The sequence below is a fragment of the Ceratotherium simum genome, chromosome 29 (assembly GCF_057802395.1).
Source record: "Ceratotherium simum simum isolate JZ-2026a chromosome 29, ASM5780239v1, whole genome shotgun sequence".
In the NCBI taxonomy this organism is placed as follows: Eukaryota; Metazoa; Chordata; class Mammalia; order Perissodactyla; family Rhinocerotidae; genus Ceratotherium; species Ceratotherium simum.
The window spans coordinates 15,237,484-15,247,195 of NC_141928.1; positions in this window are offsets into that span (position 1 = coordinate 15,237,484).

Genomic DNA, 9,712 nt, shown 5'->3' on the forward strand with positions numbered 1-9,712 from the left:
TTTCAGATTATGAATTAAGGCCCTTTCAGGGAGCAGGTTCTCCTCCTTCCACTAATTCCCCCAGAGGGACATTGTAAAGGGACATAGTGGCACAAGTGCCTCTGCCATCGGGATTGCCCAGGGAGCGGGGCCCCACGAACACCTCCAGGTCTGTAGGGGCTGGTGGGATGTAAGCAGTAAAGCAGCTCCTTCTCCCCAGACCCCAAACACCTGCTTCCCACCCCTGTCAGGGCCAGTCCCCACCCTAGATCCCTCTGCAAATGGAGAATGTGCCCACAGCTCCCCAGCTCTGCCGCCACCCCCCCCCCAACCCCGGGCGCCTGCAGTGCCTCCTGTTGCTCGCCCACCTCCACGCTCTGTCTGCTGTCAGTCCCTCCCCTGTATCCTGGGGACCCTTAAAAACGTAAGTTGGATAATGGTCCTCCCAGCTGCACCTTCCTCCGTGGCTTCCCCTCGCTCTGAGAAGCAAGGCCACAGTCCTGGCCTTGCCCGTCCGGCCCCATGTGCCCTGTGCCCCGTTGGGTCGGTGCTTCTGCCAGTCTTACCCGGCTAAGGCCTGCTTGGCGGCAGGGCTCCAGCTTCACAGCCCCCTTTCCTTCCTCCCTGACTCAGGAACTCCTGAGCACCTTCCGTGTGCCAGCACCATGCAGCCCTGGTGAGGTGAACTTGTGAGCAAAACCAGACGTGGCCCTGCAGGCCTGGAGCCACAGATCAGATGGGGTTAACTAAGTGCAGGAGCAGAGAGCCAGGAGGAGGGCTGTGGGAGGGCCTGTGGGGAAGCAGGAGAGGGGCCCTGTGTGCCGTCCGGTTCGGAGAACGAAGTCAGCGCGGGGCAGGATGAGGCTGGCAGGAGTGTCCAGTCCCGCAGGCCGCATTGAAGATCTCCTCCTTGCCGTCAGAGGGTGTTCAGAGGACGATGTGATCGGGATTGTGTTTTGAAAGATAACTGAGCTTAGACTTTGGAGGTGGACCGTGGAGTGTGGTGGAGCACGAGTGGGCGGGCAGAGGCTGGCTGGGAGGGAGACTGGGGTCCAGGCGGGAGGCGATGCCAGCTGGAACCTGGCAGCCGCTCTGGGGACGAAAGGCAGAGACTCAAGAGGCTTGTAGGAGGCAAAATGGATGGTACTTCTCATCACAGGTATTGATGCCGTCTCACCTCCCTCCACAAGGGCAGGGCCTTGTCCATCCTGTTGGCCACACTCGCAGTATCCAGCACATGGCTCAGTACATCGTGGGTGGCATGTTCTGGGAATGAAGGAAGGAAGGAAGGAATGACAGGTGGGAGAAGGAATAATGAACAAATGAATGCATTTAACAGATGGGGAAACTGATGCTCTAAGTCATGGCCGGGATGTCACCTGGGTGAGCCGGTGATGACCCAGGGGTGTGGCAGCCCCAGCAGCAGGGCCAGGAGGGAGGCCACAGGCTGTCTGCCCGGCCCTGGGGCAGCATGCAAATCCCATCTCCTCCCACCCCGCTCACACATACCTGTTTTCATAACTTGTCATGTCCCCAGACACCCACAGGCAGGAACACGCAGGAACATACACACAAATAAATCTGGGCCACTTTTCAGCATCGTTGAACGTCCCCGGGAAGGTTGGGTCACGTGGCATCCGGCAGCAGCCCATTAGCTGACAGGCTGAAGCATATCATATTGAATTCCACGGCCCACGGAGCCCGCGAGACCCTGTGCTGCTCTGAAATCTGTGCTGATTTATTAGAACGCAATTGTGCTGCTTGTTTCCTGTAACGAACACGTTGCCCCTCCTCTTGCCAGGACCGTTTTTCCAAACCTCTATCAGGGAAGCAGGAGGCAGAGGATCTGGAACTCACTCCCTGAGTAGAGCTTGAAAGGAAGAGGGATGACACGGAGGGGAGATTGTAGGGGGCAGGTACCGGGGCTGTGGGCTGAACGTGGGCACTGCTTGCAGAGAGACGGTCTCAAGGAATTGACCTCCTGCCCTCTGCCCTCTGCCCTGTGTCCCCTTGCTCTCCTGCCCCGTCCCTGAGTCCCCTGGCCCTTGTCTACTACTGCAGCAGGACCTACGGACAGGCCATCTAGGGACTCAGACCCCAAAGCCCACAACCTGGCCACAGCACGGTGCATCTGCCTCTGCCCACCTCCTGGGAACCACAGGCTGGGCTTCTGCCTCCAGCACGTGCCACTCACACTGACCGCAGCTCTGCACAAACTAAAATGGGACACACACCTACACTGATATCCAAGACACACCTGGCCAGAACCACACACAGAAACACACCCACAGATACCCATTCCCATCCCAACATGTAGGCTACACCTGCCCACATCGACACGCACCACACCCATCACAAACAGTATCCTCAATACTCGCATATGTACACACACGCATGCACTCACATATTCTCGCATACACATACACACTCACATACACACTTCTACATGCATTTTGAATTTCCAAGCAGCAGGTAAACTTTCGTTATTAACCCTTACTTTTCTTGCTCTGTGGTTAAGAAATAAGGCATGTTGCTAGGACATGGGCACCAGCTTGAAGGGGCTGTCAGTGGCCAAATCTGGGACTGTTTGAGCATCAAAATAATTAAGTAGAGTAATGAATTATAAACCCTTAAAAATAGGAATTTATGAGTCCATACTGATAATAAATAGATAAATAAATACATAGAGAGAAGGGAGGAACTTTGCTGACAGTCGAAGTCTGAGAGTCATCTGGTAAAGTGGGGGAGTGTCATCCTAGAAAAGACTGGATCAATCAAGAATCCTTATTGGTTGCTATATCTAAGGGGACATTTTGATGAGGAACAGGATATTTGCATGGTCTCAAAGTATCTCCCCACAGACTGCTTGTTAGTTGCAAGCAAGACAAAAAAAAAAAAAAAAACCTCAGTAATTATACAATGGAGAAATCAGAACACACCTTGATCAGGTGATCAAAATTAACATCACCAGCGAGGGACAGATGGGTGTCCTGTGCCTCCAGGTGTGTTACTCTGAGAAGGACCCAATATACCATCTTCAGTATTTTGGCCAAGAATGAATAACCAGAAACTAGTCACAAGGAAACATCAGACAAATGCAAAATTCTATTTTTCTTTAAAAAAAGGAGCAGGAGGAATGGTTGGTTGTATTCTTCCAAAATGTCAATGCCATAAAAGACAAAGAAAGGCCATAGAAATGTTCCAGATTAAAAGAGGCTAAAGAGACATGACAACTAGATGCAGTCTCTGACCCCGTATTGGACCCTGTGCTGGAGGAAGAAAACACAGTAGAAGGACACCATGGGTTTAACTGAGAAAACGGGAATGGGAACGTTAGATTAGAGAAAAGCGTGGATCGATGTTAAATTGACCGAGGTTGATAACTGTACCGTGGCTATGTAAGAGACTATCCCTAATCTTAGTAAATACACACTGAAGTATTTAGGGGTAAATGACCATGACATAGGTAACTTATCTTCAAGGAGTTCAGAAAAAAATCGTGTGTGTGTGTGTGCACGCGCGTGTGTGGGCTTGTAGAGAGAGAGAGAAAATGATAAAACGATGGGGTAACAATGTTAGTAGGAGAATCTGGGTAAAAGATATGTGGGTGTACTTTGTAGTGTTGATTTTAGCAAATTGGCTGTAAGTTTGAAATTCTTTCCAAATAAAGTTAAAAAAAAAAAAAAACCTTTAAGTTCCAGGACTTGAAATTTTAGACTGTGTGCAAATATAATCATTATAAAGAAAAAAATAAAACAGTTTTAACAAAGAATTATGTCTGTCATAACGTGGTATCCATGGCATACTGCCAAGTGAAAAACCCAAATGGTCAGTCGGTGTGTAGTGTGGTTCTATTTCTGTCCTAAAAATACGAGTTTGTGCAGGAACAAAGTCTGTCAGAAACCTTGATAAACTGTTAACAGTAGATATTCATAGAGGGGGGGATTTGTGAATGAGGGAATCCCTTTTAACTTTATATATTTCTGGTTTTTTTTTTTTCAGGTGTCTGGAAAAATCATGAAAGACTTTAAAATAGGAAAAAAGGATTACTGGGTTTCCTGGATCCATAACCTGCTTTCATCGTCCTTGAGCTACTGTGCAGCTCTGTCAATTGTAAAAAACCGATCGTAACGCGTGTGATTCTTATCCATAGAAAGCAAATAAGCTGTGTCCGGTGGGAGGCCCTTGATTATTGCCCTGTGAAGGGACTAGTTTTGCATCTATCGGTGGAATTTTTTCAGCATTTGTGATTGCCTATATAAACGTGGGTCTTTGAATTCTCCTTTGCATTGGTTGTGGCAACTGACTGGTTCTCTCACTAGTTAACGAGTTAAAAAAATGCTAAACATAGGCTTGTTTTATGTTTGTGTGTGAGTCACGCTTTTATCATTTAAAAAAATGTCCTCTAACACCAGCATTTGTTACTTTTATAATTAAAGGTAAAATCTAGAAACATTAAAAAAAAAAAAAAATTCCAGAGTCTCTCCAGAGACCTAAATCAGAATTGGAGGGGAAGCCCCTCTCCTGACTCTGCAGTTTTGACCCCCCACCTCCCCCACCAGTGCTGGATTCCTTGATGGGCAGGAAGCCAAACTTCATGTAGCAGCTAAGTGTGGACACCACCAAGTGTAAGCCCCAAGGGACTCCACATCAGCCTCCCCCAGGGATCCTGTGCCTCAGGTGAGTGGGGACCCCCAGCACCCTCATGGTCACTGTGCCAGAGTCACTGGCCGGTGGGGAGGGCATGGCCAAAGTCAGACCACCATCCTCTGGGAAAGAGACTGTTTATGTTTCTGACTGGCTGGGCCTCTCAGAGGGCAAGACATCCTATGCCGATTTGTTTTCTGGGTGTTTCAAGGATATATAAAAATAAAGAAATGCCAAAAGAGAGTCACAAAAATAGTAGTAAATTTTAAACATTTATGTTGAATACATGAATGTTTTAAAACAAATTCAGTGAATAGCACAGTATAATTGAACTGTTCATCAGATAATAAGATCAGGGTTCTGGTGCACTGTGAGATGTGCTCTGGAGACAGGCTCTTCTCCTGGTCAGGGGTCTGGTCACCATCCAGACTGTGTGTACAATCTCACTGGGTTGTCCACACATGAGGTCCCCTGTCCACCTGCCTCTCCTGGTAGCCATAGGCCCACTCCGTTCATGGGCACCAACTGGTGTCTGGGAAAGCAGTTTCCATTTTGTATATTTATTGTGTATTCAGCCACTTGACTGAACCAGGACCATTCTTTGGTTGATTCCCAGGGAAATTCTAAGATGACCCTATCTTTTGCCTTCTCTTTCCCAATAGTTATAATTACTTTCTTTCTTGACTTTTTGCATTGAAATGTGGCAGAGTCCTGCATCCCAGTCTTGTTTCTTACCTCAATGGGAAATTCTCTTATGTTTTACTCTTAAGGATAACGTTGGCTTGAGATATTATTTTTTTTAACATGTTTTTATTACAAAAGCAAAAGTATGTTCAGAAAAAAAACTTAGAAAATCCTGATAAGCACAGCGAGAGAGAGAAATAAAAAGTCATTCATTATCTCATTATCTCTAGGCCAATGTTTTGTTAATACCTTGATATATATCCTTAATAACAGCAATTAATTTTTCCAATTAATAATAATTTTCTATTTTAAGATGGATTAGAATAATTATTATTACTCTCATAGCAGGTAACATTTATTTATTTATGTGTCAGTAACTGTGCTAAGTACAGGGGTGACAAGCATTATTTCAGCAAATCCTTAGAGGAGACCTCTCTACAGTATAGACACTGTTATCCCCACTTTACAGTCGAGAAAACTGAGACTGAGAGGACTTTCCCAATTTACCTAAGATCAAATGGCCAATCAACAGCCATTAAGACTGAAACCCAGTCTCCCTCATGCCCAAGCTCAAGCTCTTGCTTACACTCTGCTGTCTCCTAATCTAGACTTGTTTTTGCAAATAGATTTTAAAAACTAAACTAGAATCCTCCTGGACATATGAGTCTGTTATCGGCTTTTACACCTAATATATTATTAACATCTTTCAATGTCATTTATTGTTCTTCTACAAATTTAATGGCTGCATAGTGTTTAGTTATACGGATATGTTTTATTTATTTTTAAATGGCTTCATATCAAAAGCAGAAGTAAAAACTGGTTGTAAAATATTCAAACAATAATAGGAATATAAAGTAGAAAGTGCAAGCCCTCCTTCCCTATCCTGCTGAGCCCTGCTCCTCAGAGGAAGCCGCCATTAATAGTATGTGTTTGCTTCTACATAGTTCGTCTATGTAATTTATTATATACAATGTAATTTATTTATTCTTCCTTAAAGTAACGGGGCATATTGATCTGCTTGCTTTTCACACACAATACATCATGAATATTATTCCAAATCTATCCATCCTTTTTAATGCACAAGAATCAAGAAATCATACTTGGCTCCTGGCTTGAGCAACTGGAGGATGGCAGAACCATTCTGGGGGCTTAGAAGACGAGGGGAGGAACAGGTTTTAGGGTCAGAGAGTCAAGACATCGAACTTGATGCCTGTGAAATATCCAAGTGGCGATGCTAAGTGGGCACGTGGCCCTGTAAATGTGGAGCTCAGAGAGCCGTGGGGCTGGGTATAAAAATGTAGGAGTCAGCGAGAAGGGAACAGATGGTATGTAAATCCATGGTGATGGTCCCTGCTGCTGAGGAGGAGCCGCACTTTAGAAAGGATGTGTGCTCTTCAACTCACCCCCATCTCTACCTCTGCCTGTTGTCTCAACACTGGGTCTGAGTGTCATCTGAAGTGGCCACTCACATTGCCTGCCAGGTCACTGAGGCTTCGTGCTTTGTGATCGTGGTATATCGTCGGGGAGTATTCAGAAGTAGCATCCAAAACTTGGAATTAAGGCAAAAGGAGGCCAGCTTGTCATTCCAGTGTCCCACTGGAGTATTGTTTAAGAGACTCACCCCAGGACTCTTCCACCATCTGTGGGGAATACATGTATCTGACTCGACATGAACTATGTGTGCACGTAGAGGTTGAAGTTACATGCTGGCTTGTAGATTTTGGGCAGGTAAAGATGCAACCCCGTTGTTTATGGTTTTATAACCCTGTAGGGCATTAACTGGTTTTGACCGTGGCTAGAGAAAATGCACACGATCATGATGATTGATCTCACCGTAATGTCACCATTTTTTACCAGAATTTCTCATCAAGACTACCCAGGAATTCTCAGGAACATCAGTCCCTCTCCACTCTCTGGGGCCACTGTTCCCCAACATCTCATTTAGGCCCATGTACTCAGTTGCCCCTTCCTTCCTCTGGGCTCTTGGCCAAGGCCAGCACGGACCAGCACAGCTCTGGCCATGTTCGCAGATTTCACGATGCTGTGCCCTGGAGAGGGTCTTTCTCCATCAGTTGTGCTGGGTTCTTCCAACCTGGACACTTGCATCTTCCCTTCAGCTCTGGAAAATTTGCTTTATTATCCCTTTGATCATTTTCTCCCCTCCTTTTCCTCTTTTCCCTCCTTCAGGAATTCCTAATCGTTGGATGTTGGACTGTCTGGATTGAGCCTCCAGATTTTTTTTCTCTCTCTCCCATTTTCTATTTGTGTATTTTGTTCTACTTTCTGGAAGCATACTTCAACTTTGTACTCCATCACTTCTATTGGATATTTTATTTTTGTAAAAAAATCTAATAGTCAGGAGCTCTTTTTTGATCTTGATTTCTTCTTCATAGCATCCTGTTCTTGTGTTATCTCCCTGAGGATCTTAGAGTTTGGGGTTATTATTATTATTTTTTTAAATGCTCGTCTCTTGCCTGAATTGTCTCTATTTTCTGTTTCCTTTCTTGGATTGGTTGATTTGGCCTCTTTCTTCCATGTTGGAAGCCTGCTTACTTTTTTTTTTTGAGCTGTTATATGTGCAAATAGGGAGCATCATGGCCACTCATGAAGCAAAGGCCCAGGGAAATTTGTGTCTGGTTTCTTTTATTCATTAGAAGCTTTGCTCAACTGTCCCGGGGTCCTGGCTGTCTGTGCCCTTCCCACGTGTGTGTGCACACACAGGATGTGTGATCATTATAGGATGCTGGGGCGGTGATTCAGTCTTTGCATTGGGCAAGTATCTGGGGGTCTTTTCTCTGACGCCAGTTTCTCCAAAGAATAATGTTCCAGTCAGCTACCTGGAGGATAGACGCCTGGCTCTGGGCATTCTGGGAGCAGTGAAGGTGCATAGGGGGCGGCCGCTATCGAGGGTAGAAGCTCACTTTACCCACCTGCTTTCAGCCCCATACCTCACAGTGTCCTCTGCCCTGCCTGGGGCCCCAAGTCCAGAGCATACCTGGTTCAATTCCTCCAGAGAATAAATATCCAATTCCTTGCAAGGAGCTGATGGAGTAAAGAGAAGTTTCCAGAACAGGGGGAAGAGGCTGGGGTCTGGTTCTTTTTTTCTTTTGGTGATGAAGATTGGCCCCGAGCTAACATCTGTTGCCAATCTTCCTCTTTTTCTGCTTGAGGAAGATTAGCCCTGAACTACCATCTGCGCCAATCTTCCTCCATTCCGTATGTGGGTTGCCACCCCAGCGTGACTGACAAGTCGTGTAGGTCTGCACCCGGGATCTGAACCGGAGGACCCAGGCCGCCAAAGCAGAGCGGGCTGAAGTTAACCACTGTGAGATGAGGCCGGCCGCTGGGGTGATGCCCTGGTTCACCCTCCCATCATTCTGGGGCCTCCCCGTCCTGAGCCTCTCGGGGTAAATGGGGGCTGATCAACTCATGTCTGGCTCGGCTCTCCCTCTGCTCTGCTAATACAGTCAACGCTCCATCAGCTTACATCTGCCAAAGACTTTTCCAATTCTGTGATTTATTGATATCTCCTCCCACATTCATTCCATCCTTATAGGTGATAATCTTTTAGTCCTTTCCTGTCAGTATGGTGGTATTTGGGGAGGAAAACAGATAAATGCGTGTGGTCAATATACCATGTTTAATTAGAAGACTAGTTTCTTTAAAAAATCTAATTCTATTGATTCAATCTTTTTTTTTTAAACTTCTTGATGGTAGTTTTTTTTTCTAATTAAATGCTTGTTATTGATCTCTAGTTTTATGGCTTCAAGGCACAGAATGTGGCCCAAACTGTTTCTTTGGGCAACTTTCTGAGGTTTTCCTATCTCAATCTATAGTCAACTGTGGGTAACGTTCCAAGTATATTCGAAGAGGTGTGCTCTCTGTAGGGTAAGAGCTTGATGTATCCCTGCTTATTAAACCTTATTAATTATTAAAATCCTCTGCGTTCTTATTGTCTCCTTGATCTGTAATAAACTAATACTGGTGGTGTGTTAGTCTCAAATGCAATTGTATTTCTGTTGATATTTCCCTTTGCATTTCCAGCAGTTTTTTTTTTTTTTTTCTATTTGATACTACTGAATCCACCTATGGAGGTTCACAGCTTTTGTACCATCCTTATAAATGCCTTCTATCTTCAACAAGAAATGATTTCTCTGTCCCATTCATTGCTATTCCCTTGAATTCTACGTCGTCTACATGGCCCCGCCCCGGCAGAGGGATGGCAGTCCCTGAGCTTGGGGCGCAGAGGGGGCCCACGGGTTTGGCAGTGAGGCGGTGGAGGTGGGAGACGCAGCCAGGTTACAGCAGGCTGGGGAAAGAGCGGAGGTGAGGAAGCAGAGGTGGCAAGTCCCTGTAGGCAGCACACTTTCAAGAAGGTTGGCTGAGGGGGAGGGAAGAAAAC